The 7077-nt window shown below is 48.1% G+C and overlaps 1 protein-coding gene across 1 annotated transcript in view; it reads right to left on the reverse strand.

Moving 5' to 3' along the window:
• The window catches only part of DCAKD (dephospho-CoA kinase domain containing), a 41821-nt gene extending 40295 nt beyond the window's left edge, over positions 1-1526 (reverse strand). Inside the window, exon 1 of the mRNA XM_073607724.1 lies at positions 1389-1526. The gene's annotated coding sequence lies outside the window, so the exon portion shown is untranslated. The remainder of the gene's footprint in view (positions 1-1388) is intronic.
• Between the last annotated feature and the right edge of the window lie 5551 nt (positions 1527-7077).

The following is a 7077-nucleotide window of genomic DNA, read 5'->3' on the forward strand; positions in this document are numbered from 1 at the left end:
CTATATACTATATAAACAAAAAAAGACAGACAATACTGGAAAAAAATAAATACATTTTTTTTTTTACTTTCTGCTATAAAACATATCCAATTAAAAAAAAAATTAAAAATCAAATTTTTTCATTAATTTAGGCCAATATGTATTCTGCTACATATTTTTGGTAAAAAAACAAACAAAACATCCCAATAAGCGTAAATTGATTGGTTTGCACAAAAGTTATAGCGTCTACAAACTATGGAATATTTTTATGGATTTTTAAGTTTTTTATTTATTTTTTTTACTAGTAATGGCGGCGATCAGTAACTATTGCGGCGGACAAATTAGACACTAAGCAGCGATTTGCAAATTCGGCGGCTATTCCTGGCAATGAATTGTTTGCAGCGCCGCACCGTTTCCCAAAAGTAGTTTCTGCGCTACTTTTGGCGACTTCAGGGTGCGATTTCCATAGACATCTGTGCAGAAACCCGCACAGATGCCTCTGAAATCACCCCCCCGAAGTCGGGACTGACATGCGGGAATGAAATCGCACGGATTTCATTCCCGCTGTCAGTGTGAACCTGGGCTAAGTGACACTTTTGGGGACCAGTGACACTAATACAGTGATCAGTGCTAAAAAAAATTCACTGTCACTGTACTAATGACACTGGCAGGGAAGGAGTTAAGGACGGGTGCGATCAAAGGGTTAACTGTGGGGGAGGTGCTTATACTAAAGGAAGGCATGGGATCCATGTCCCAGCTTTACAGAAACACAGGATCACTACCTTCCCTACTGACAGAATGGCAGTCTGCCTTGTTTACATAAGCAGACCGGCGTTCTGCTTGTTTCCTGAACGATCGGCGGGTCCTGGCAGACATCAAGTCGGACACCCGCTGATTGGCTCCCGCTGTGTCCAATCACGACGGGAGTGGGTTGCCGGCAGAACGCGTGCGCGCCCCAGACCCGAAGTGTCAGATTACGTACTAGGTACATAATCCATCACAAGATGGAGCCTCCTTGCCGCCGTATATATGCAGTAGACAAGCGGATAAAAAAAAAAAAAAAAACAGTTTGGGCTTCAGATCACCTTTAATAAAATATATAAGCACATCATTTAAAAGAGAAATGCAAGAGGCCAGTGTGAGCACACATTTCCATTGGTGGTGGCGCAGGACAGACATGACAAGCTGCAGGTGGCCCTGATCTGCTGACTATCACTACAATATACCATGATGACAACTTCCCATAGAAGTAAACATCATCCCACTCCTGCTGTAACACTGTACAATATTGGTAACCATGACTACCACAGACATGGAGGCGTACCTCATTGTCTAGTACGCATTACATGCATAACAAGCCCCCCCTGTGGTCTCCTAATTAAATCCACCCCATATCACCGACCACTTACCACCTGCCCTATGCCAGCCCTCTCTTCAGTCACCTCTCCTCAATGAGCGCTCCTATTGGTTGAAAGCGGAAAATCAACCAATAGCGGCTCTCCTTACTGGATATTACTACTGGCAAGACAGACTGGACTTCCCTGTCTAATCCCTTACTTCCGCCCACACTGCGTGACCGTCTAACCTCTAGGAATTAATAGTTGCTAGGAAACGGGAAGCGCTTTGAATGCTGATAGGCGGGGGGGATTTCAGACAGTAACCAGTCAGAGGCTAGCGTGAGAATAGATCATGGGTGGGGCATATAGAAGGTCAGGGAGCAGTGTCTTGCTGGTTAGGAGAACAGTGTTATCTAACAAGAGAGCTACAGAGAGTACAAATAGCTGTGTTGAATAATAGAGAAATATACCGTTTAAATTAAAGTGTATCTATATGTTTTTCTGGTTTTGGATGGAGTTGGGAAGGCTTAGAACCCTTGTCAAGTTTTACTGCAATCTGAGGTTCAGCCAGTGAGATTTCCCCTCACTTCCTATTATGGTGACACAATTTTACCAGACAGCTAGGGAAACGCTCCAACACAGACAGAAGTCTTTTTTTTTTTTTTTTTAGGTAAAGGAGTGCTAAAACCCCTGTCAGCTTGTTAGGCTAGGACCGCTAGGTTCACACCTGTGCTGGCTGCGGTGTGTGCGGGCACAAGAGCCCATTCATTTGAATGGTTTGCCGTGCCCCGCAAAGCGCAGGAAAGAAGTTCCTGCACTATTTTTGAAATCGCAGCCCGCACAGGAACCGAGGTTCCCTGCGGATCCCAAATCTCTCTGTGCGGATGGTTGCAGCTGCGGGAATTCGATCGGGTCTCACAGTGGCACCACCCACACAGGTGTGAACCTAGCCTTAAGCCTCGTACACACGGTACGATTGTTGGCAAACCGAGCGCCTGATTTTTGTCACAAGGGCGTGTACCAGGATCTTGTCTTGCATACTAATGTTACACAATTGTTGTGCCACAAACACAAATGTAGTGATGTACTACGAGAAATTTCAGCTCTTGAGCGCCACCCTTTGGGCCCCTTCTGCTAATTTTGTGTTTGGTGAGCATTGATTCTGAGCATGTGTGTTTGTGCTTTCGAATTTTGTGTGACGGACTTGTGTACTCACCATATGAAAATCAGACGTGGAGCCATTGTCCGCCGAAAATTTACTAGCCTGTCATCCAGCTGAAAATTGGTACTGACGGTCAGATTTTAGGACAACAGTCTGTCAACAGACAGGCTTTAATGTTATTGTCTGCAGATTTTTCTGTGCAGGTGGTGCTACTGCGAGACCCGCACAAATTCCCGCAGCTGCAACCATCCGCACAGCGTGACGCGGGCGCCCGGGTGCCATTAATGGTAAAGGCACATTATACGCACTGGAAATCAAACCCGCACTGGGAACCTCGGTTCCTGTGCGGGCTGCGATTTCAAAAATAGTGCAGGGACTTCTTTCATGCATTTCGTGGGGCACGGCAGCCCATTGCGGTTGCGGTTATCAGGTGCGTTTTTGCATGCAGTTTTCATGCGTTATTTTTTATCTCTTTAAACTCGCGCATGCACAGTAGGAAACCGGCTGTGAAGACAGAAGGCTTTACTGCCGGCTTCCCTTACCTAAAATGGCAGCGCCTGCACCCGAAGTCGATTGAAGATATGGCTCGGGTGCCGACATCGCTGGATCCCTGGACAGGTAAGTGTCCTTAAATTAAAAGTCAGCAGCTATAGTATATAGAAATGCCAGAACAGGAATTGAGGGGAAATCTTCCGGGGGGTGGGGGCACTTGTTCCTATGACACCGCTCTCAGAGGAATTTCCCCTCACTTCCTGTTGATTCTACAAGACAGGAAGTGAAGAGAAATAACTCCAATCGGATACAGATAGCAAAAAAAACTGACAGGGGTAACATTGAGACTTTTTGGCAGCATTTTTTTTATCATAAGACCCCTTTCACATGCAGGGGACAAAGACCGATCCCTTAGTGAGTTGGATCAGTAAGGAAATGGGCATCTGTTCTGTGTTTGCCTCCATCTTGTGAAGGCCCCATGTAATCCCTATGGGCGCCTAGATGTAAACAAAAGAGTGTCCACCTATATCCTCCCACATCCTGAAAAGCAGGCTTGGGCGCAAACGTACTGCACTTGATCAGATGAACCTGAATGGACTCAGATGTAAACAAACGCACATCCTGTTAGGCCCTGTTCCCACAGGCCTGCTACAGCGTACACCAACTGTCTGCGCCCTGGGCTGTGCACCTGCATGGGTGTCTAATTAGGAGCAGCGACTGTGTCTGTGCAGCCGCTGCATCCTAATTGACACGAATGGGGTTGCCTGCACGGGGATGCATGTGAGGAAAAACGCAGGCCACCTCTGATAGTGTGAAGGAGCCCTTACTCTATGTTTTGACTTTTGGCTCCCAAAGAGCAGACACCCAATGCCCACTGTTATCTCTTAAAGATATAGTCTTTATTCGGTCAAAAACATTGTTTTATGGTTGCTAAAAGTAACCTGCACAGACATAAGGATAACATACAAACTCCATGCAGTTCCCTCTGTGGGAATTAAATTAAAAAAAAACTCCATGACCACAGCGGCAACCGCAGAGAGGAGTAAACCAGCCTGGTCTGGCAGATATCTGAGGAGAGCTGTAGGCCCTTTTAATATTTCTATTGTTTTGATAATGTTTTTGTGACAAAAAAGCACCCCCCCCCAATCCCCCACCATGGGCGGATATGCAATTAGCAGACCTCCAGCTGTTGCAAAACTACAAGTCCCATCATGCCTCTGCCTCTGGGTGTCATGCTTGTGGCTGTCAGAGTCTTGCTATGCCTCATGGGACTTGTAGTTCTACAACAGCTGGAGGTCCGCTAATTGCATATCCCTTAGTCCATTAACAGACATCCGAAGTCTCCCGCGAGTTGCAGGAGTCTCCCGCATTTATTAGCGGGCTCCCGGACATCCGCGAGTGATTCTGGGCGGCAGTGGCATATCATCCATGTGTTCTCCGGCCCATTGTCCTTCTCCGCCCCCCCTCCGTTCTCCTCCGGACCGCTGAAACCAACACTTCAATTACTAGGCCTCGTTATCATGGGGCATACAAAAAAGTACTTGCGTGGAGGGCTGAGCTTATCCGCACAGGGATGCACGTGCAGGCAGCCATATTCGATAGCTCCCAACATTTTGAGATGGGAATGAGGGACACTTACTAACAAATGTATGTAGGCATAGGACACGCCCCCTGCCACACCCCCTTAAAGGAGAATTAAGCAAAAAAATTTTTAATAAATCCACAAGGACTTTTTTTTTACCACTATTATTCCTTTATATTGGCTTTTAACTGTTTCAGATCCACGCTATAGCCGAATGACGGCTACAGCGCGGATCTGCTTTGCCGGGAGTACGTCTATTGACGTCCTCCCCTTTGCAGGCTCACCACGCCCCCCTGAAGGGGCGCGCGCAATGAGACTCGGGTGATCACAGATACGAGTAAGGGGCCAATCCCGGCCCCTTACCACATGATCAGCTGTCAGCCAATGATAGCTGATCACGTGATGTAAACAGAGGATCGGTAATCGTTTTTTTTTCCTTCTCACACTGACAGCGTGAGGAGAAAAAAAGCCGATTACCAGCTTCTGTTTGCAGGGACATCAGTCCCAAAGAGGAAGAGCCTCATGTGCCCACCAGTACCGCCTGCCAGTGCCACAAATCAGTGCCCACAGTGCCCACCAATCAGTGCCCACAGTGACAACAGTACGTAAGTGCCAGCAATCAGTGCCACCTATCAATGCCCACAAGTGCCACCTATCAATGCCCACCAGTGGTGCCAATCAGTACCTCATCAGTGCCACCTAGCAGTGCTGCCTATCAGTGTCACCTACCAGTGCCCATCACTGCCACCCATCAGTGCCCATCAGTGCCAGCTATCAGTGCCACCTATTAGTGCCCTTCAGTGCCACCTATCAATGCCCTTCAGTGCCGCCCATCAGTGCCACCTATTAGTGCCTCTCAGTGCCCACCAACGTCACCTATCAGTGCCCACCAGTGCTGCCTATTAGTGCCCATCAGTGCCGCCTTATCAGTGTCCATCAGTGTCACCTTATCAGTGCCCAACAATGCAGCCTATCGGTGCCCATCAGTGCAGCCTGTCAGTGCCCATCAGTGCAGCCTATCAGTGCCCATCAGTGTAGCCTCATCAGCGTACATCAATAAAGGAGAAAAACTACCCGTTTGCAAAATTTATTAAAAAAATATAAGATGGTTTCGTATTTTTTTAAAAAGAAAGCGGTATTTTTTATTTTTTTTAACAAAAAATAAAAAGCCCAGAGGTGATTAAATACCACCAAAAGAAAGCTCTATTTGTGGGAAAAAAATGATAAAATTTGGGTACAGTGTTGTATGCGCAATTATCATTCAAAGAGTGACAGCGCTAAAAGCTCAAAATTGGTCTGGATAGGGGGGTTTAGGTGCCCAGTAAGCAAGTTAAAATGTACAAATGCAGCAATTTAGAAATTGGATGAAAGGTTTAGGCACTGGGAAACTTTTTTAAAGATAAAAAGTGCATTTTATATGCTCTAAATCAGGGACAGTCCCTCGAAATCAGGGACAGTTGGGAGCTATGATATTCTTGTCAGTCTGGACACAGCGGCTGCACAAATACCAGACATCCCAAGTCTCTCGCGAGGCCTGGCAGTTTAGTGGTCTGACATGCCCCCCTGCACACTTCATCAATTAATAGCACGTGGGGGGTGTAAGAATAGTGGTCCGACTCTACAGTGGGGGAGGAGGAGTATGTGTGAGAGCAGCAATCTGACTCTCCAGTGGGATTAGAGGAGTGTATGTTAGAGCAGCAATCTAACTCCCCAGTGGGGGAGGAGGAGTGTGTGTAAGATTAGCAGTCTGACTCTCCAGTGGGGGATGAGGAGGTGTGTGTGAGAGCAGAGGTCTGACTTTCCAATGGGGGAGGAGGAGTGTGTGTAAGATTAGTGGTCTGACTCTTCAGTGGGGGAGGAGGGGTCTGTGTGAGAGTAGTGGTCTGACTCTCCAGTGGGGGAGGAGGAGTGTGTGTGAGAGCAGCGGGCCAACTCTCCAGTGGGGGAGGAGGTGTGTGTGAGAGCAGCGGTCCGACTCTCCAGTGGGGGAGGAGGAGTGTGTGTAAGATTAGCGGTCTGACTCTCCAGTGGGGGAGGAGGAGTGTGTGTAAGATTAGCGGTCTGACTCTCCAGTGGGGGATGAGGAGTGTGTGTGAGAGCAGAGGTCTGACTTTCCAATGGGGGAGGAGGAGTGTGTGTAAGATTAGTGGTCTGACTCTCCAGTGGGGGAGGAGGGGTCTGTGTGAGAGTAGCGGTCTGACTCTCCAGTGGGGGAGGAGGAGTGTGTGTGAGAGCAGCGGGCCAACTCTCCAGTGGGGGAGGAGGTGTGTGTGAGAGCAGCGGTCCGACTCTCCAGTGGGGGAGGAGGAGTGTGTGTAAGATTAGCGGTCTGACTCTCCAGTGGGGGAGGAGGAGTGTGTGTAAGATTAGCGGTCTGACTCTCCAGTGGGGGAGGGGCAGTGTGTGTGAGAGCAGAGGTCTGACTCTCCAATGGGGGAGGAGGAGTGTGTGTAAGATTAGTGGTCTGACTCTTTAGTGGGGGAGGAGGGCTGTGTGTGAGAGTAGCGGTCTGACTCTCCAGTGGG

The sequence above is a fragment of the Aquarana catesbeiana genome, linkage group LG12, assembly GCF_042186555.1.
Source record: "Aquarana catesbeiana isolate 2022-GZ linkage group LG12, ASM4218655v1, whole genome shotgun sequence".
NCBI classification, from domain to species: domain Eukaryota; kingdom Metazoa; phylum Chordata; class Amphibia; order Anura; family Ranidae; genus Aquarana; species Aquarana catesbeiana.